General features: G+C 39.7%; 1 pseudogene; it reads right to left on the bottom strand.

Annotated features, from left to right (window-relative positions):
• Window positions 1-13,883: 13,883 nt before the first annotated feature.
• LOC118830280 lies at window positions 13,884-15,152 on the bottom strand (annotated as a pseudogene).
• Between the last annotated feature and the right edge of the window lie 7,703 nt (window positions 15,153-22,855).

Genomic DNA, 22,855 nt, shown 5'->3' on the forward strand with positions numbered 1-22,855 from the left:
TAATTTAGGAGTTGGCAGACTATGATCTGTGGGCCAAATCCAGTCCACCACCTTTTTTGTACAGCCTGCGATATAAAAATGGTTTTAAAAAAACATTAGCTTTTAGTTCATGGACCATGCAAAAGCATGCCATAGTCTAGATTTGGACCAAGGCCATAGTTCGTTAATCTCTGTTCTCATCCAGCTCATACCTAAAAAACAATTACCACTATAAAATACAAAAAGTAGCAAAAAATGATATTATAACAGTAAGATTTGAAGCCAAAGCCTGTGTTCAAATCTGGCTCAAAGCCTGGATAAGCCATATAACCCTGCTGGTCTCAGTTTCCTCATTGGTAAAATGAGGGAGGTTGGTGTAGATAACACCCAAAGGGTCCTTCAAGCCCAAAATCTATGATCCCATCATATCCAACAAATGGTTCTGCAGCTTTTATTTGAAGGCCTTCAATGAGGGGGAGCTACCACATCATGAGGTAGTGCATTCTGCTTTAGGATACATCTAATTGTTGGAAAGTTGTGTTAGGAAGCTTAAATTAGCTTCTTTGCATCTTGTACCCATTACTCCTGGTTCTGTCCTCAAGTTCCAACTCCAACTACTGGTCAGTTTCTCCTTTGTATGATCTGTCACATTTACTATCTGTAAAATGCCCTTTAGCACTTGATTGTTTATTCCCTTATACATCAAAAGCCCAGATACTTCATCTTTCATCTCTTGGATCAGATTGTGAGCTCCTCAGTGACAAGGACCACAATGTATACTTCTTTGCATCTCCCTCCCTCACCCTTCCCTCTGCCAAGGACTTAGTTCAACGCTAGGCATAAGATCCTGGGATCATAAATTTATAGCTAGAAGGAACCTTGGAAATCATTAAGTTCAGCACCCTTATTTTATAGATGAGGAAATTGGGGAAAGATTAGGTGACTTGTGCAGGGTCACACAGCTAATGTAAGGCAGGATTTAAACCCATGTTTTCTTGACTTCGATCAAGCCCAGTGCCTCATCTGTTGTGCCATACTCCTTCTCAGTATTCAATACATGTTCATTTACCTGGCTTAGCAAAATGTCTTGATCAAACTATAATTACAATAGACAGTAAAGGAAGATACATCACTTCCACAGAAGACAGTGTTGAAATAACAATAAAAACTTCTTGATCCTCCCCCTTTTCTTAACCCAAATTCTTTTAACTCAAATAATGAGTTATAAGCATGATTTTTTCCTTTTTTAGGAAAAGATCCCAGATATTTTTTGAAATCTCGGCTCTTAATTTTTGTATCTAGAACAGATGATTTGGGGAGAGAAAAGAACATGCAGAGATGTACAAGTCGTATGTCCTTCCCAGGAGGGGCCAACCAGCATAAAAGTCTGAAATGCGCTTGGCTTGGTAACCATCACAGCAAGGCATTCAAAGTACTGGATTTTGTGTTGTGCTTCCACAGATATAAAATTAGGCCGACAGAAGTCTGGATCTGGGCCCTTCCTCCATCCTGCTAACTTGTAGAGCACTGGTAGCCAAAAGCTTCTGGAACAGTTGTCTCTCCCTAGATGCTGCCATTCATTTCTGTGGGAATAGGACCACTTACATCTAATTACAGTTTCTGCTCAAATTTCCTGGACAGATATGACAGCAAAAACTTCTGGCTAACTGGTGGGGAGACCTTTAGCTGACACAGCTTATGAAGTAGCTGGCTTTTAGTAGAGTAGCATCAACTTTTAAAAGCAATTTAAAACTCACATGATTACATTCTGCAGTATGTAAAGGGGAAAAAGAAGCAAGAGAGAAGGAAACCAAAAAACTACAGAAAAGAGAATCAAGTGGCATATGTACGAGATTGTTTGAGAACTTATGTATTAATACTATGGCAGTTTTTTTTAAAGCATGATGGTGAGAGACAGAATGGTTAGAGCAAGCCTTGAAGCCAGGAAGACCTGTGTTCAGTTCACACTTCTGATGTCTATTGGCTGTGTGACTTTGGGCAGGTCACTGAATATCTTACTGCCCTGGGGAATTATTATTAAATTATGGAGACATTGCCAATCTTCATTAGAAGATATTTCCTTATCCAGAGTTCCCTGTGCCAATGAAATTCCAGGTATGATAAAAAAAAAAGACAATAGCTCAGAAGGTTTTGTGTTTCTTCCTAACCTCTAGGGAGAATATATGAGCCAAGCTAGGAACCCTCCACCTCCAAACAATAATGACTGTTGGCCAGCTAGGACTTCGCTAAAGCTGGTGCGTGTAACTCCAACAACAGAACATGCCCCAGGTGGCTGTGGTGATCATGCCACCCCAAGGTGCCTTGAGGCTAAAAAGCAGTGGCTTTCTAGTCTACTGATAACATACTTTTTCTCAGTTCCCCTTCTTATTACTGAGTCAAAAGAGAAATAATTCTAATGTAGACCATAAGCTTTGAGCGTGTCAGGTCTCCTACAGCAAGACTACCTTTCCCCTTAAAGGCTTTAAAGGTACCTGTGAGGGGTTGGTGACAACTTCTCTAATGCTATCAGCTTGAGTTGACATTAATTAGTGTTTATTGTCCAAGGGTCATTTAACCAACTAACTTAAATTAGCTTTGCAAAGGGATAGTTATTGTTAATGTATAATAAGAATAGAAGTCACAAAATATTTCCACCCACCACCTGGGAGCACATTCTCTCCTGTATCACCTCAATCCCTGGAAAGAATGGGACCAAACTTAAGAGAGTTTCTACAAAGCATTTGCCTTATCAAGTTTACTTTTAAATTAAGCATAGCCAATGGATAGAGTTGCTGAACTGCTTCTAATACCTGTTATCTTGGCTTTGGGGGTCAATCAGCTGCTGAGCTGTTCTGTCAAACCAGGTTTGCCTGACTGTAAATTCCGGAATGGATTCTAGATCTGGGACCTCTGATGACTCACCATTCTAAACTTTAAAAACTCTCAAGGTTGTATCTTCATTATACCTTCATCCAAAATTGGGAAAGGACAAATGCAAAGAGACAAAGACCAGAGGAGCATATTCCTGGGCCACATGTCAGCCCAGCTGCATTTTTGAATGCAACCCAGTTCTAGTTTAGCAGCCAATCAAATTCAATTCAATAAACATTTATTAAGTACCTACAACATGGCAGACATTGTGCTAAGTGCTAGAGATATAATTTTTAAAAAAAGATAGTTTGTGGCTTCAATGAGCCTACAATCTAAAGTGAGATGCAACACAAAAGAAAGCAAGAAAGTATGTTGGGTAGGGAAGAGATAGGACATCAGGATGTATATATACCCAGAGTTGGGGTTTCTTGTTATATGGTGCTGAAGCCAGGCAGGGCAGCAGATACAAGATGGAGTGATCTGAGAGTCCAGTTTCAGCCCTCTAAAAAGGAAGGCATTGAGCGGTGTTTAACACTCCACCCTCTAGATTTCCAAACAGAGTGGAAAGGAAGCTAAGAGAGGTAGGGTAAATCAAGGCTCAGGTTAACAACATGGTGGTGAATTTAGAAGCAATGAGCTTATTCTGAGAGGGGAATCGTGTTCTGTGGAATTGAAACAAATCCAGGTATTAGATGCATGTTGGAGTGGCCATTATTCCAATGATACAGAATAGAGTCCTAGGGATGCCCCATCCTGACCCTCCACTAACCACCATAGTGCCTACTCTATGGCAGCCCTCTTGACTTCTTCCCAGATGTTTAAGGCCAAAAATAGTGTGCCCAATTAACATAAATACCTTCATCATCATTTTTCCATTGCAACGACCATGGGTGAGACAGAGCCAGGTTACGTTCCTTTCCAGAGCCAGAAATTTTGCAGTCCCTTACAAATTCAACTGAGGTATACTTGACACTTGTCAATAGACATCACCATTATCAAAATAACATTAACAATTAAAATAATGAGGTGATTATCCCAACATCCCAAGTAATCATCCCATTGGTACCATTTACAACAAAGATATAGTAATATTACATTGCATCATGCTGAGCATCTCTGGATAGGCCTCTTCAGTAATTAAATGTCTAAATTACAAGCAAGACATATTTCAAGTATACTTCACACCAGCACATGCAAATCCAAAGTACACAAAGAAATAAGCATAAACAGCAACAAAAAACTCTAGCAATACTATTAATAGCCCTATGTAAATGCAAAATGTATAAGCATTAGTGTATATGCAAATAAACAGCAATATAATACATAGGTAAAAGAAAGACTTCCTAAACTAAATAAATAACATTGTCACAAAAACAAACATGAACGAAACAGAAGTATAATTCAGAATACACAGTCATTAACACATGCACCAATTTGTTGTTTTTGTTCAGTTGTTTCAGTTGTGTCTGATTCTTTGTGACCCTATTTGGGGTTTTCTTGGCAGAGATACTGGAGTGGTTCACTATTTCCTTCTCCAGCCCATTTTAATGATGAGGAAACTGGGGCAAACAGAGTTAAATGATTTGCCCAGGCTCACATAGCTAGTATCCGAGGCCAGATTCGAACTCAGGAAGATGAATGTTCATAGAAGGCTAGCATCTCTGGTAAGAGGGCTTGCTACAGCCTTTCCAGGACTGCTTATCTCCCTTTGGTGTCTATCTTCATCCCAAGGCTCCTTTGCTACTCCAAGACGTTGTAGCATTCACAGTGGCCAGATCCCAGTAAAGCCCTCTTGGTAGTCGGGCTAAACCAGATTGAGGGTAACCTACAGGCCGCAAACCCATCCGTGGGTTAAGGAGATGTCCACCCCAAGCACGTAAAGATGTCCCCTGGTAGAATGAACCAACGAGAACGATTTGTTCCAATAATCATGGAGGCAGTTGAAGCAGGTGCTGTGCAGCAGTTAGAGCTTGGTCAGACATCAAAGATGCCAAGGTCATCCACTGAATCCTGGGCCATCACCAGTTGTTCTGACTTTTATCTTGCTGCTGGGCTTTGATAACTCTGGAAGAGAGAGTGAGGATGATGACTGTGCAACTCTGTCTCACTTAAATCCAATTTACAAACAAGTCAAGACATTACCCCCATGATGTCATTGGCCCTCTTCAAAAAAATGAAGGATGAACCACAACAACAATAAATACATTAAATCACATGCAAGGCAGCCATTGCATGGGCAAACATTAGCATTGTCATCTGGCTACATGTTTTAGCTGTGACATTATAAGTTAGTCTGTTCGTGTACAGCATAGACCTAGCCCTCTTATGACCAGCTGAACTGAATGCCTCTAAACTGATCTGATTGATAGTGTATGATGAATATCTTCATCTGATCTACAGGCTTCCATTACTGAACCTGAACTTCTCAAAGGCTAAGATTGACTACAAAATTTTCTAGGCTCTGGAGAATGTCTTTGCACCTTCAGAACTCTGTACTTAAAGTTCTAGGTAGGAGAGGTGCTGCCTCTGGGTTATCCAGGGGTGGGGAACCTGCAACCTTGAGGCCACATGTGGCCCTCTAGGTCCTCAAGGGTGGACCTTTGACTGAGTCCAAGTGGAGGCAGCAGGTTCCCCACCCCTGATTGGACTCTTCTTCCCTAGAAGCATCATTTTCTGAGTCAACTAACTCTTATAACTGGTGGTGGGTCTTTTTTACTCAGAATCTGCTATGTAAGTTGTCCATCACTTCTTTCCTCCTGCTCATCAAAGAGTACAATTAACTGCATGGGCATTAAGCAAGATTGTGATTAGTTTTTCTTTACAGGGTCCTTGACACTCTCTTGAGCTGTTCTATAAGTAGGTTATCTTGTTTCTCAACGATTCAGTAGGAAGTAGTTTTACATTAATCTGCTAACTTGTGTGCCCCTTAAACACAAAGGTCTCTCAGCAAAACTGTTTCTTTGTTGAAGGTCTTAACAATGAACTCAATCAAGGGGTGCCCATTTGTTCTGTCAGAACTCTTCCAGGTTGTAATCATGCCTAATTGGTAAGCTTCCTTCAACCTCTCTCTCAGCTGAAATATGTACTGGTTGTGAGTTCTTGAATATTCTCCAATTTGGAGACTCCAGATGACACAAGTCAATAGGTAGGAATGGTTCTTAGCCAAACAGCAACAAGTATGATAAAAAAAAAATGTGGCATCATTCCTGGTAGAATTTTATGCATGTACTAGAAATGTTATGGGATGACTCCGCTGAAATTTTTTCTTCTGGTCTCAATATTCCTAACCCGTTCAGTAGTGTATTATGCTAGATGTCTCCTTGGGGGTGGAAAAGTATAGTTATAGACTTCTTGATGTTTGCTAATGCTAGAATTTCCTGAAGTGGTTTGTTCAAAAGTCTCTTCCTTGGTCCCAATGGATACTGGTAGGGGTTTACTATGCTGTAATAGTAATTAAGGTGGGACTTTTTGCTGTTCCTCTCTTAAGTGCCTTTAAGGATTCTGGCCTTTGTTTGAATGGGGCAGATAAAGTAGGATTTTGCCTTGGAGTGTTTCTCAGCATTAAGAAAATCAGAGAGTCATTGAATTGTATATGAGGTGATACTGAGGATGGGGAACTTTCACACACCCATGGGGTGAGGTCAGAACCCTCAGGGCTCTGAACAGGATATAATTGAGAGGAGCTTAGCATCTGACTTTTAGGGCACACTCATGGAAGGAGAGTTGAGACTCTGGGCAAGCTGCAACTGCCCCCCAGCTTCGCAACCCAGATATTGGTGTTTCTCTGGTAACAATGAATTGTGATTTGAATCAGACAAGGTCTGTCTGTTGATGTTTGTAACTTCTGTTTGTATTTGCCTTGAAGTTCAGGGGGCTGATCTTTCCCCCCTGAACTGTGAATGATATTTGCATGTTTGATTAAACTGAGCTTGTTAACCCCTTAAAGTTACTTTCCCTAGTAAAGCAGATCAAAGAACCTGTGTTGGCAGCTTTCTGTGCGCTGAATTGTGGTGGATCTTACACCCCTACGGCAGCTGCTAGCAGATTGTTGCTACATATGCTGAGAATGACTTAGCTTTCTAATTCCTGTCTGTGTATACCTACAGTATACCTGTCAGTATAGCACTGACAAACAGGACACTTTTGAAAGTGCCACGCATGGTACCAGAAAATAGTCAGTGTTTCCAAGCACACATTACTCTAGGGCCACAAAAGCACTAGTGACTGCTTTCTTTTTTTAAATTTTTGTATTTAGTTAATTTATCTATTCATTTATTTGTGTTTACTTATTTATTTGTTTATTTATAATTTATTCATTTAGTCAGTGAATCCTTTCTAGTAGCAGATATGGGATTGATGAGGGTTTGGGGTGAGGGGTGCTAGACACCCCAAAGTACCGACACACCGGTGCCCTCATCAGGATCAAGCATAGTTCAGTACAATACTAAGGTGCCTAGCTCTAACTTCTGCCATTGTCTCAACAGAAAGATACTTTTTAGAGATTGGAACATGGGTCATTTAGCATTTTTAAATTTGTTTTTTATTCTAAACTTGAAAGGAGGGGGGAATATCCACATACACAAAGAAAACAGAAGAGTCTATATGAAAGCATGACTCTACCATGTGCATTTTGTAAACTATACAATAAATTCTATAAGTCACTTTCAAAAGTGTCTTGCTTGTCTTTATTTTCTTTTGAAAGTCTTCCTATTCTCTTTTGTGGGTTTTTAAAATAATATTTTATTTTTCCTCAATTACATGTAAAAACAATTTTTAACATCTGTTGGGTTTTTTTTTTAAGTTTTGAGTTCCAAATTCTATTCCTCTCTCCCCTCCCTTCTCTACTCCCTGAAATGGTGAGCAATCTGATATGGATTGTAATTGGGCAATCATCTAAAACATTTCAATATTAGTCATTTTGTGAAATAAAGAAAGAAGGAAGGAAGGAAGGAAGGAAGGAAGGGAAGGAGAGAGGGAGGGAGAGAAAAATAGAGTGGATGGAAATAGTATGTTTCAATCTGTATTCAGACATCATCAGTTCTTTTTGTGGAGGCAGATACCATTTTTCATCATGAGTCCTTTGGGATTGCCTTAGATCATTATATTGCTGAGAATGGCTAAGTCATTCACAGTTGTTCATTGTACAATACTGCTGTTACTGTATACAGTGTTCTCCTGGGTCTGATCACTTCACTCTGTAACAATTTATGTAATTCTTAACAGATTTTTCTGAAACCATTCTGCTCATCATTTCTTAGAGCACAATAGTATTCCATCATAATCATATGCCACAACTTGTTCAGCTATTCTCTAATTGATGGGCATCCATTCAATTTCTAATTCTTAGCTACCACAAAAAGAACTGCTATAAATATTTTTATACAAGTAGGTTCTTTTCCCTTCTTTTTTTAAAAATCTCTTTGCAATATAAACCTAGTAGTGGTACTGCTGGATAGTTCCAAATTGCTCTCCAGGATGGTTGGATCAGTTCACAACTCCACCAACAGTGCCTCAGTGTCCCAGTTTTCCCACATCCCCTCTAACATTTATCATTGTCCTTTTCTGTCATATTAGCCAATATGATAGATAGAGGTGGTACCTTAGAATTATTTGAATTCAAAATTGCCTGTTCCTATCCATAGACCATTTATCAATTGAGGAATGACTTACAAGTCATTCTCATAAATTTGACTCATTTCTCTATACATTTGAAAAATGAGGCCTTTATCAGAGATACTTGCTATAACAAAATTCCCCAGTTTTCTGCTTTCCTTCTAATTTTGGATACATTGGTTTTGTCTGTGCAAAAACTTTTTAATTTCATATAATCAAAATTATCCATTTTACATTTTATAATGTCCTCTATATCTTATTTGGATCCTAAATTCTTACCTTGTCCATAGATCTGACAGGTAAACTATTCCTTGTTCTCCTAATTCTTCTGTGCATTTTAAAAAGTATTATAATTGCTTTGTAATTCTTGACATCATTGCTATCTTCTATTTTTTCCCAATTTTTATGACTATGTTTTCATATTCCTTGCTGTCTAATGGAGATGCTTTCTCTTCTAAACTGCTTATTCTCCTTTCAATTCTTTTCTCCAGAGCTTTTATTTCATTTTTTAATCTCTTGTTAAAGGGTGTTAAAGTCTGAGAATTATGGCACTCTACTAGTTGCTGGTTGTCAGCTGATTTTCCCCAGGACTCCAAAGTTCCATACCCTGGGTTCTTCTGACCACTCTTAGGCTTTCTCAGGGGAACTTTCTGTTCTTTCTGTCTCTGAACATAGAGCCTTATAGGCTAAACATTTCCCATCACTGCTTATGCTTGCTTTGCTTCAGGTGTCCCATTTTCTATGACCCTTAGGTTTCTAGCTGACTTATGCAGTTCTAGCATGGAAGAGATACTCGTTGTTGTTTCTTATTGGATTTTTTTGTCAATATTTGGTCTGGTGTGAAGTTCAAGTTTTTGCTGGAGTAGGTACAGGGGGAGCTGGGCAGCCTATCTCCCCTTCAGGTATCCGTCTTGGCAGAAAGTCCCATTTAGCATTATGTATTTTCTTAACTGGGGCAGGTAGGTGGCGTAGTGGATAGAGTGCTGGGCCAGGAATCAGGAAGACCTACATTCAAATGTGGCTTCAGACACTCACTAGCTGTGTGACCCTGGGCAAATTGCTTAACCCTATTTGCCTCTGTTTTCTCATCTGTAAAATGACCTGGAGAAGGAAATGGCAAACCACTCCTGTATCTTTGCCAAAAAATCCTCAAATGGGGTCATGAAAGTTGGACACAACTCAACAACAACAACAACATGGTGGAGAAGTCAAAAAAAGTCCCCAAGTAAAGCACTGAGGTGGGAAATGAATGGTGTGTTTTGAAATTCATGACTGCACTCTCCAATCAAAGGGGAAAGAAGGTAGTAATGAGGTGTTCTAAAGAGCTCAAAATTTCCAAGTGAGCTCTCAATAACCTTTCCCAAGAGTTGGCGAGCAGAATTTTCACACAAGAAACACAGAGAAAAGTTCACAGGAACACAAAGTCATTGGGATAGGATTAGACCTTGGACTATATTAGGTGCATCACAGATTTTAATACAGAGATGGAATCAAGAATCTGTGACTTGTTATCAATATAGTGGTTGAACAAAGATAATTGATAAATAGTATATATTAACTGGATGAGAATGAATGTTTACAGAGAAGTCAAATCTCAAACTATCCAAAAAGCTATATAGATAAGTAGTGTTTACTTATCAGCTGAAAACACCATTTTTGCAAAGGGGTTGATCCTTTAAAATAAAACATTATGAGAAACGAGGTCCATCCAGATATTAACTGGGACAAAGGAGACAAAAAAAGAGGATGGAAAACAACTAGGTGAACATGCTAATGATGAGGGGGGTGTGGTGGGCTCAGGAAAAGCTGGGGTGGGAAAACTGCAGCAAAGCATTCCTTTTATTCCTCCCTAATTGATTCCCTCTCTTGCTCTCCACAAAGGTATTCCACACTTTCTCTTCCTTGCTCAAGCCCACCACACCTCCCCTCATCCCTTCTTTCTGCTAAGAAACTTGCCTTTTACCTTACTGAGAAAACTGAGGCCATTCTAGTTGAGCTCTCTCTTCTCTCTTCATCTTAAAGCCCCTTAGCGTCATCTCCCTCTTTCTCTTCCTTTCCCCATATCTTTGACAAAAAGGGCACTTTTCCTTGTCAAAGCCACCCCTGTCCACATGTGCCCTTGATCCAATTCCCTCCCATCTTTTCCAGCAGATTTTATTTTCAATCGTCTCCTTTGTCAAATCATCAACCTTTACCTACTTACTGGTTTCTTCCCTACTGCCTTTAAACGGGCTCAAGTCTGCCCTATCCTTAAAAGTCCTTCACCATCTATCTCCTCAAGCAACTGTCCTATATCATTCCTCCCTTTCGCGACCTTGAAAAGATTATCTACAATCACTTCCTCTACTTCCTCTCTTCTCACTCACTTCTCAACCCTGGGCAATCTGGTTTCTGATCTTATCATTCAAATGAAACTGTTTACAGTTGCCAACTGTGATTTAATTGTCAATTCTGGGGGTCTTTTGTCAGTGTTCAGTCTTCTTGAACAATTAGCTATATTTGATATTGTTAACCTCTCTTGCCAGATATTTGCTCCTCTCTGGGTTTTTAATGGCATTACTCTCTCGGTCCTTTTCTGTCTGACCCTTCCTTCCCAATCTCCTTTGGTTATTTACCATCATACCCCATAACTGAGAGTTCCTGGAGGATCTGTGCCAGACTCTCTTCCCTACATTCTCTTTCATAGTAATCTCATCAGCATTAACTATCATATCTATGCATTTAGCTTAAAGATGTATACATATGTGAATGTGTATATAAGTATGCATGTGGGTAAATGTACATGTATATGTCTACATATACTTATGTATATGTATGTATATGTATATCCAGTTCCAGACTCTCCCCTGAACTTTAATCTCATACCACCAGTTGCTTATTGACAATTCAAATGATGTTCTAGAGCCATTTTAAACTCAACATGTCCAAGCCTCAACTCATTATCATCACACCCCACCCCAACCCTCCATTCTTACATATTTCCCTATTTCTGTCAAAGGAACTACCATTCTTTCAGCCTCCCAAGTTCATTACCTCAGTGTTATCCTCACCTCCTCACTTCCCATCATTCCACACATTCAATCAATTGCCAAATCTGCAATTTATGCTTCTAAAACCAACCCCTTCTCCCCATGCAAAAAGTCACTACTTTAGTTTATTCAGTTTACTTCTCACCTAAATTTCTACAATGTCTCCTAACTGATCTCCAACTCAAGTCTCTTACTTCTCCAATCTACCCTACACATGGCTGCCAGTGTGATTTTTCTTAAACAGAGATCTGACTGTGTCACTTCCTCATTCAATAAATTCCAATTGCTTCCTATTGCTTCAAGGATAAAATATATACTTCTCTGCTGAGCTTTAAAAGCCCTATACAAAAAGATCCCATCTACCTTTCCAGGTTCACTGGGGCATCATTCTCTGCAATCACATCACACTCTGCAATCTAGCCCAACTGGCCTCTGTTTCTCACACAGGAGGCTCCATTTCCAGTCTCTTTATCCTTGCACTGGCCACCTCCTATGCCTGGAATGCACTATCTCCTTGCTTCCTCCTCAGAGTTCCTCTCTTTCTTTAAAATAGAGCTCAGATGCCATCTTCTGCATAAAGCCTTTCCAGCTTTCCCCCAGCCTCTAGTACCTTCCCCACAAACTACCATATATTTAACTACTTTGTATGTGTTTGTGTTTATTCACTTTAAATTTATATTTATATTATTTATAAATAGTGATTTATACATGTCTTTTTGTCTCACCCATTAGAAGCTCCTTGAAAGCAGTTCGTCTGAACACCAAATCTCAATTATCAAAGAATACCTATATGCTTGTCTATAACTAACTTTGGCCATTACTGTTTTCCTGGAGGTGATTTTCAATGGCCAAACTCGACAAATTCTTTCCAGACAGAAATTCCTGCACTGAAACTTATGTATGTAAAGAGGATATGCCATGGGCAACATCCCCCACTGCAAAAGTTCCTATGTCTAATAGCCAAAATTTAGGACAGATGAGATCTAATAACAGACTTTCTTCTAGACATTTTTAGGGCCAAGTTATAAAAATCGAACAACCATGAACATGGAAATATTTTTACTTTCCTAGACATTTTTCTGAAATGAGACTAACCTGTCTCCGTGTCAGGGTCCTTCGACTTTAACTACAAGGGTCCCAGATCCCCTGACAGCAATGTCAAAAAACAATCAAGATCTCAAATTGTATGGTCAAGAATACATCTGTCATTTAATTTATGACCCAGAGCCTACTGTTTCTTTGTGCATATGTGTGCATGCACACATGTACATGCACCTAAGTTTACATCAAATACCAACAAACGATTTCTCCAGGGAAACATAAAATTCAGGATATGTCAACCGGGACAGCAGAACTATACTGGCCCTGCCCCAAAAAGGCTTCACATAGTTCTCTTGTTTGCCTTTCTTTCAAAATATAATGCTATGTTACTGCAGTATAATTGATCAACCTAAACATAGGCCCAGAAGTTTGTGCTCCCCTTCCTTTTGTATGCTGTTCTCTAGCTAGGCATCCTCCAAGCATGAGAGTCTGTAACCTTCATTAGGGATATTACCAATAGGTGTTGCTTTCCTGCCTTTGCAGAACTACCTACTGCCTTGCCTCCCAAACTTCGGGGTTAAATTGTAAGTAAGATCAGTCTTCTTTATTCACAGAGTTACAGCCTAATGAGACTACATATTTGCAAGTTTATTTAAATAACCAAGAATATCATTTTTATACTAACCTCAGGGGTGGTTTTCCTCACTCTCCAATTCTTCCAGGGAGGAGAGAGAAGAGGAAAGAAACAGTAATTAAAAAGCTTTTCTCTTCAAAAGGAAACATTCTCTATCAGAGAAATGTTATGTTATCTGTGCATACTGTTAAGATGTATACAGAAAGAATGGCTCCATATCTTTATTCATCTCCCTAAAATCTTGGCCAGGCAAAGAAATTAATTCTAAAGCATGCACAATAATAAAAGTGAAATATACTCATGTTTCTTTAAACCTAAATAGAGTAGGAAGAATGAGCTCCGAGTGCTTGTGCTATATTGGTTTTGGGAGAGGAGAGAAACTGGAAGCTGTGAACAACTTATTGCTTGTAACTATGATCAATAGCTCTCATGTCTTTATGCACAAAGCACCAAATGTGGCCTCTCCTTCTTTGCTTTTTGTTTTTTAAAATAGAATATTTATTGTGGAATACAGCATAGCACAGTAAAAAAAAAAAAAAAAAAGGACTCGCATAGCTCAATGAGTACCCCACTCATCCTATGTGAGTAATATGTTAATAAAAATCTTTGCTCATAAAGGCCTACTAGAACATGTATGCCCTTCAGTTCTCCTGGTGTTATTATTTCAGGGGGTCTGGAAAGTTCCCACCAACTCTCATGAAAGCAACATGGTTCATTTAGAGATAGAGTCCATCTGCGTTGCCTTCTAATTTCTTATAAAGTACATTTTCTTTAGAAATTTTTGTGAAGTCTTCATTTGTTACTTTCATTCTGCATTCTCTTAGGGCCATCAGACTAGCTTCTGCACAAACTACCTTGATGTCTGCTCCAGACAAGTCATCTTTAACTATGATCAAATCATCTTAAGTTACATCATCCTCCAAAGTCATTCCGCTTATACGAATCTGGAAGATTAGTTTCTTGGTCTTTTCATCTGGTGGAGGGAAGTCAATCTTCGGGTCACTATGCCCGGTCTGATAAGTTCAGAATCTAAAGTTTCTATTTGGTTTGTAGCCACAATCACTTTCACTCCTTTTCTAGAGTCAAAGCCATCCAACTGGTTCAGCAATTTCAACATTGTTCACTGAATTTCTCTTTTTCCTCTTGAATTTGAATACCTTTTGGTTCCAATGGCATTGATTTCATCAATGAAGACAATTGATGGAACATGTTCCTCAGGTACCACGAACAATTCTTGAGCAAGTTTGAACCCATCTTCTAAATATTTCTGTATAGGCTCAGAGCCAAGAATTTTGAGGAAGGTCACTCAAGTCTGGTTTGCTACAACTTTGGCTAACAAGGTTTAATCTGTGCCAGACAGGCCATAGAGAATGACTCTTTTAGAAGGCTTAATGCCCATCTGGATGAGAGGGAGGAAGTTCCACAGATGGCTTAATTTCTTGAACCTGCTTATCCAATCCATTAATATCAAGATATGTCTTCTGTGAGGCTTTCTTTACTTTCATCACTGTAGTGACAGGATCTGCATCATCTGTCAGAACTCCTATCATAGCATGAACCTTATGGTTGAGGACAGAACGTCCTAGTTCTAGCAGACCCTTGTCTACAAATGATAGAATGCTGACTTAATGCTCATATCCCACTGAGGTCCCCCAATGCCATGATTATCATCATTGATCTCCTCCAAGGTCCCTACAGACATTGGGGTCCTTCTCAGGTCATCTACCTCTGAATTTTCTTCCTCTTGCTTTTCTTCCAGTGGTTTCATTTGTTCTTAATTTTTCCTCTCTCCAATTTAACAATTTTAGCCTGCATTGTCTGTGAAGTGCTACCACTGGCAATTTGCTGGCTGCATATGGTCATTTTGTTTTCTTCTTCTTTTTTCCTTCCCTAGTCAGAGCTGGCAACTCATATTTCTTTTTTCTTGTCCTTGTCATCTTTCTCGTCACCCCCAGGACCCGTGCACCACTCTGACTTTGACCCATGGTGCTCCCAGCTCCCTTATGGTCTCCAAATGTGGCCTCTTCTAAGCCCGATTCTCAGTTTATTCATTTACTTTCCTAAAAAAAAGCAGTTTTATACGGTTTTAGCTAATTATAGTTCCTCTTACCTCTCTTAATATTCTTACTATAGCAAAGAAATACAGTAAATCTTAAATTTACAACAGGTCTCAGTTTCTCTCTTTTCCAATCTTCTCTGCCTACTTGCTTCCATTTGTTAGGTGCCTGCTCTGTGTAATGCCATCCAACATTCATTTTTCATGACTCAGTTTGAAAGAGCATGGAAGCTGTACCTTGGTTTTAGTCCCAATCCTGTGATTGGTCACTAGAGTAACCTTGTCCTTGGCTGTTTTGTGTCTCAGTTTCTACACCAACATGGAATAATAGTCCTTGTCCTATCTGCTCCACAGTTTTATGAGATTACAATAATTTAACAATTATAAAAACACTCTGAAAAACTAAAAGCCGCCTACAAATCAAGTAACCAAGGAATGTCATTAAGTGTCAGACAACTAAAATAAAAAAGCAGAAGAGTAGTTAGAAAGCTTAAAAACAAAAAGAGGGAAAGAAGTGGAAAGTAGATGACCACAACATCTCACAGATTCTAGCGGCAATACTCTTATAGTAAATGGCAAATATTTGGACTGGCAGGGAAATAAATGCAAGGAGATAGCAAAATTTGGATAAAGGAATAAGTTCAGGGGCATTATGGTAAATGTTTGAAGATGAGGTGTTATTTATTTTTAATGTACACAGGATACATTTTTAAGTTTGATCTGCTTTAATAACACTCTCAAGTCTAGAAATCAATAAAGTGATAAATAAAACAATCAACAAATTAAATTATTTTTAGTCAACTGTAGCTCTGCTAGGCTCCAACCAACCCTATGCGGGAGATTGAGCTCCTCTCAGACCCCCTGGAAGGCCACCTTCTTTACCCATCCCTTGAGGTACAATTTACTTGTATTATGTGCTGACAGGAATACTGGTGGAAGGGCCCCAAAGTGTGCTTATGCTGCCCCATCCTGTGTCTCTGTGCAGTGTCATATAGGGGACTGACACTATCACCAACTACTACTCTGATAGGTCAGGGCTAAGATCCCACCCTTTGAGGACCCATTTACCTGACTTTGTACGGTCTTCTACCTTGCCCCATTTATATCCCTCTTCCAGTATTGTACAGTGCTGGACTGAATGAGAGGGATTGATGGCCTTTCTCTTCCATCTACTGCCCTTTAAATCTTTGCTAGAGTGTGGTTGGGAAGGCTGGTATCCTCTAGGTCCGGATCTTTTATGTCATCAGCTAAACTACGTCGCCTCAAAGTACTTAAAAAAACCAAACCAACCAGAAACAGATCTACAACCCAAATTGGGGCAATATATGGCCAGTGTTCTTTCAGTAGTCACTCAGTTAGCAAAAGAGAAATTGATGGAAAAAATAATTTTGTTTCAGTCCTAAAACTGTCCCAATTTAAGCTACTAATGAGCAAATAGAAAGACTGTCTAAAATTGATGGGCTTAGAGGATTTTTTTTAAGTTGTCTGCAGGGCTATTCAACCTGCTTGTCCATTTCTAGTCCTACTGCAGTTTACAAACAGACACATAAGAAGTCACAGAACAAAATTCTAGTTTCTTGAACTTGGGTCAGAGGAGAAAAGCTACTTTCCTGCTTCTCTCCAGGTCAGTTAGCAAAAGATACATTTCCAAAGGATCTTTGGATCAATGTCAGTTCAGAAAGTAAGAGAAGCAGAAGCCAGGAACTCCATGCAAAGCTCTGAGAAATCAGCTGTCTCAATGGAGATCTTAGAGTTGCTGAATTTGGCTGTTTTCAGTTTGTAGTTCAGTAAGTAATTCTTCTTTCACTGGACACTTCAAGCTCTAGTCACATCTGTTTTTGCTGCTCTGAGATTGGCATTCTCTGTTATACTGATGAAAGCTAAAATGATGGTGCCAACCTTCAGGACAAAAGCACCACTTTCAGGATTTTCTTCCTTTCTTTTCCTTGATGCTTACATGTACAAGTTTCCCTAGACAAAAAAATGATAGAGTTAGAGGAAGGGGGGGCAGGATTGAGAAAAAGTGTTACATGAAGTAGCTGACAGCCAATTGAGATCGATGAAAAGTGCTAGATGAAAGTGAAGAACTAAATATTACAGAATGTTAGAACTAGCCATGATCTTTGCCATTATCTAATTCAACGGTCTTAATTTACAAATGAGGAAACGGAGGCCCAGAGAAGTTAATTAATTTGCCACACACACCATACATACCTGCCATACACATACACCATACATACCTGCCATACACACACACCAAGAAGGGGCAAAACCAGGACTAAAATCAGTCCAGTTCTTTCCACTGCATTGCTCTCAGAAGTGTTAAGAAGGCATAAACAGGGATGTTGATGTTCGGTAGATTTTAGTTGTGTCTGACTCTTCATGGCCCCATTTGGCATTTTCTTGGCAAAAATACTAAAATGATTTAGCCATTTCCTTCTCCAACTCATTTTACATATGAGGAAACTGATGCAAGTAGGGTTAAGTGACTTGCCCAGGGTCATACAGTGAGTAACTAAGGCTGGATTTGAACTCATGAAGGTGAGTCTTCCTGATTCCAAGATCAGTGCACTAACCACTGTCCTACCTAGCTGCACATAAATAGAAATAGAAAGTGAATAAAATTCCCTATGTAGAAAAATAACTTACGTTAAAATAGGCTATCATTGTTCCATTTAATAATAAAAATAACTAGCATTTATATAGAAATTAAGGTTTGCAAAGCACTTTACAAATATTATCTCATTTTATCCTCACAACAGCCTTGGGAGGTAGGTGAGTCAGACAAAGGTTAAGAGAGTTGCCCAGGGTCAAATAGCTAGTAAATGTCTGAAGCCAGATTTGAACTGAGTTCTCCCTGACTCCAGGTCCAGTGTTCTATCCACTGTGCCTCCTACCTATTTCCATATAGTACATCCCCTACCTAGACTCCAACATTGATTTTCAGTTACTATTCCCATCCAAGCTCTGCATATATTTCAGCCAGCTCTCCTACAGTCTTCAATAGCCTAAATATACACAGAATGCATCATTTTCAAATATTTCCATGCATTCCCGATCAGTTGCTCCTGTTTGTTTATTTTTCCAACCTTGTATGCAGCAAAAGCACAAGGTACTTGTTATGCAGACTGTTTTCCCCACTCACCCTGACTCCCACCCCAGTTCATGTCAATCCCCTGCCACCAGAGGTGCTGAAAGCTGTCATTCATCGTTATACTCGTGTCCACTTGAAGCAAAGACAAGGTTACTAATTTCAGCGACCTTGTACCTTTTCATCAGTATAGCAGATTATGCCAAACTCATACCAAATGTGGCTTCCCTGGTACTGTGGCAATGAGTCACACCTGGACAATTTTCTGGAGGTTTCTCTTTCATGCACAGCTATGGTAGGGTCAACTCCTAGAATCATTACTTAGAACAAACCGAGATGGAAACAAACGTCACACCCAGCATGTGCCTTTACATGGTAGAGACGTAATAAATATTTGTTGAATTAAAGTGAACAGGTGACCGCATCCTCCACAAGCCATTAGTATATTCCTAGACAAATATTAGGGGCTTTGGAGAGGAATGAATAAAAAAATCGCTTAATTTACTTTTCTTTCCTAAGGAACTCCAGAAACCCTACCTAATTTCAATCCACTTTGGAGAAGCTGTGTAATTTTGTGGGTAGAAAATGATGCTTCGAGTCAATAAGTCCTGGCTCAAATCCTGCCTTTGACGCATGTCATCTGTGTGGCCATAGATCATAGACAAGTCATTTAACATCTTAATTTCCCAGGAAACTTTCTAAGACTAGACTTTAGAGGCTAGTTTTTGATCTGCATTTGTAGGAATTTCTGCCTTGGGCATTTCTTACACAATTGAAGGGGGCAAAATATAATCAGTCAGTCAATTAGTCGACACATACTTATAAAGCTCTTACTATGTGCTAGGCACTGCACTAAGTGCTGGGGTTACAAAGAAAGGTTTAAGAAAAACCTATAGTCTCTTTCAATATTCTAACAGGAGACAATATATTATGAATAACTAGGTGCATGCAAGAAAGATCCAGATGGAAGTAATCTAAAAGTTCCAATGTCACGCTGTGAGGACCAGGGATTCCTTCTGTAAAGAGTGGGATTTGATCTGAGTTTGAAAAAAAAAATCCAGGGAAAATAAGAGGCAGAGGTGAGTGAGCAAAGCACTCCAGGCATGAGGGACAGCCAATGATAAGGCACAAAATCAGAAAATGGAGTTTCCAGTTTGAGGTATTGGAAGTAGACCAGTAGAGTTGAAGGATAGAGTTCATGGAGGGGAGTGAGGTGTAAAAAGGCTAGAAAAGTAGGAAAGGACCAATTTATGAAGGTCTTTAAATATCAAATAGTCATTTATATTTTATCTTAAAGGTAATACGAAGCTGCTGAAAATGATTGGGCAGTGGTATGGGTTGTTCTGTGGTCAGACACAGGTTTTAGAAAAATCACTTTAGGAGATGAATGAAGGATAGAGTTAAATGGGGAGAGATTTGAGGCAGGATGCCATTACAGTAGTCCAGGTAATATGTGAGGGAACCTGAAGTAGGGTTGTGGCCATATCAGTGAGGACCTGACTGGAGCATCTATGAAATTTTGTGAAGGTAGAAATGACAAGATTTGACAACGGATTGTATATGCAGGGTGCATAAGAAACCAAGGATGACACCAAGGTTGCAAGCCTGGGTGACTAGGAAGGTGATGGTGCCCTTCACAGAATAGAGAAGTTTGGAAGCAGAGAAGTTTTGGAGGATTTAGAGGGAGGAAGACAATAAGCTGCATTTTGGACTGCTCAAGTTGAGATGTCCAGTCCAAGATGTCCAAAAGGTAGCTGGAGATATATGTCTGTAGCCCAACAGAGAGACTAGGCCTGGATATATAGATCAATCACATAGAGACACAGATTATACCTGTGGGAATTTATGAGATCATCAATTGAGAGAATATAGAGAGATAAGAGGAGACCCAGCCTAGACTCTTGGAGGATGCCAATGGTTAGTGAGTGTGATGTGGTCAAAGAATCAGCAAAGGAGAGCTTTTTTTCTTCCTAGGCTGCATTCAGGTGAAGAGGGAGTAAGTACAGTAAGCATCTTGGTAGAGAGAAAATACCATCGGCTTGCTCTCTTTACCCAAGCCAACATGAAGCCAAATGCATGACTCTAATATTGACTCTGTGCTTGTTTTGTTTATTTCTTTCCTGCCTTCAGTGAAGAAATTTTGAGCAAAGAATGGACTAGGCTATGACATCATGAACTTGGAAAGATCACAACACTGCCAGGGGTTCAGGAACTGGAGTCCATTCCAGAGTCTGCAGACAGCCGGTGTTGGCAATGAATGAAGCCCCTAGTGGTCTGCATGACCCAGCCTACATGGGATACTACAGTGAGACACTGGTTTCTGCAAAAAAAGGGGCAACTTCATCTATTGGGTACTTTGGGAAGTAGATACCCCATTTTACAGATGAAGAAATTGAAGCACCCTGGTTAAGCAACCTGTCCATAATTACACAGCTAATAAAAGTCTGAGGCTGAATTCGAACTCAGGTATTTCTGACTTCCCTCTAGCATTATATCTGTTGTGCCACCTAGAGACCTGCCTTCAAATGATTAGGGTTGCAATTAAGTAGACCATAGCAGGTAGAGAATGCACCAACTGGACAATACAACTGTTCTCTAACTTGCTTATTGGTTCTCTTTTCTCATCACAAGCTTATAAAGTGGCATTTTTTTATAAATATAAAGTATAAATCAGTCACTTATGAGTTCGATTAACATGAATCAATTCAGGAAAGGCTTATCATCCTTTAGTAAATTTATAAAATTGAGCTTTTGAAGCTTATTGAGCTGAGGACCCAGATCTTAAACCTGCAATGGGTACAGGGGACAGCAGCTCCATAAGATCTGACCTGACCCAGCCAGTTAATCTTATACATTTGTGCTACAGGTAGGTTTGAAAGCTATCCACATCACAAACACTACATTAGACTAATATTAACTCTTTCCTACCTACATTCTATAATGCACAGACAGATGCTTATTGAAAGTATATGATGGTGGCCTAGGAGAAAGGATTTTGCTGTGTGTGTGACAAGGTCATGGAGTATCCTCTGCCCTTCCTGGTAGGGTCACAGAGTGTGAATAACATGGGTGCTAGATTTCCAGTCCTGCTTCCAGGACACCACATGGAAGCTTGGGGGTAGGAAGGGGCCCTACTTCCAACCATGCTCAGGGTCTTGAGTTTTGTGGCAATGAAGAGTCCTATGATTTACTACTGAGCTAGGAGAGCTGATCACCCAGGAAACCTTTCCAAAGAGGAGCCAGCTTCCAGCTCCAGTCTCTTGGTTGTGCTCTCCAGGCAAAAGGATGAAATTTAATAGAGATAAATGTAGTCCGGCACTTGGGTACCAAAAAAAATCAACTTCATAAATATAAAGTGGAGCAGACATAGTTACACAGCGATTGTCCTGAAAAAGATCTAGATTTTAGTGGGCTTAAAGTTCAATCTGAGTGAGCAGTGTGATGTAGAAACCAAAAAAAAGGTAATTCAATCTTGAACTGCATTAGTTGGGACAAAGCTTCCAGGAATAGGGAGCTGATAATCCCACTGTACTCTGTCCCTGTCACACGTCATCTGGAGTATTGTGTTCAACTCTCGGCTTCTTTGTGGTTTAAGAAGGACATAGATAAACTGGAGAGTATCCAGAGAAGGACAATCAGGATGATGAAGGGTCTTGAGCCCATGTCCTGTGAGGGGTGGCTGAAGGAATTAGGGATCTTTAATCCTGGAAAGGGAAGATTCGGGGAGCAAGGGGGACAATAGAGCTGTCTTCAAGCATTTGAAAGACTTTCATTTAGAGGAGGGATTTGATTTGTTCTATTTGGTCCTGGAGGGCCAAACAAGAAGCAGGGGGCAGAAGCTGCAAAGAGGCCAAATTAGATTCAATGTCAGATACAATTTCCTTGCAATTAGAGCTGTCCAAAGGTGGACTAGGCTGCTTTGAGGTGGGGGGTTCCCCCTTTTTGGAGGTCTTCAAATAGAGGTTAAATGGACACTTGTCAAGTATGTTCTATAGGGATTCTTTTTTGTGTTAGACTAGGCGGCCATTAAGGTCCCTTCCAACTCTCAATTTTTTTTGATTCTGTTACCCCAAGTCAAGAAATCTTGGTTTGGCTCTGACAGTGACTGCCTTTGGGTCACCTTGGGCCCTCTACCTCTCTAAGACCCGGTATCCTTGTCTATAAAAATAGAGATAATAGGAACTTATATTTGGAGTTGGAAGAGGCCACCTAATTCAATCCACTTATTTCTCAGATAGGGAAACTGAGGCCCAGGGAGGGTGTGACTTGTTTAAGATAATTCAGGTTATAAATGACAAGGATGGGATTTAAACCCAGATACTATGATTCCAGAGCCAGTTCTCTCTCTGTTTTATAACAATTTCCCATAATAACTTCACTGTCTCAGTCAGTGTTGTAAAGAAAGTGCTTTGTAAACCTTAAAAACAAGAAAAAGATGTGAGTTGTTCCTCCTTACATGCTGATTCAGATTCAAACTTTATATTTTTTCATTATTGTCTTATAAATCACTCGACACTTGAAATACCAAAGAAATCTAGGTT

This window comes from Trichosurus vulpecula, chromosome 8 (genome assembly GCF_011100635.1).
Source record: "Trichosurus vulpecula isolate mTriVul1 chromosome 8, mTriVul1.pri, whole genome shotgun sequence".
Taxonomy (NCBI): domain Eukaryota; kingdom Metazoa; phylum Chordata; class Mammalia; order Diprotodontia; family Phalangeridae; genus Trichosurus; species Trichosurus vulpecula.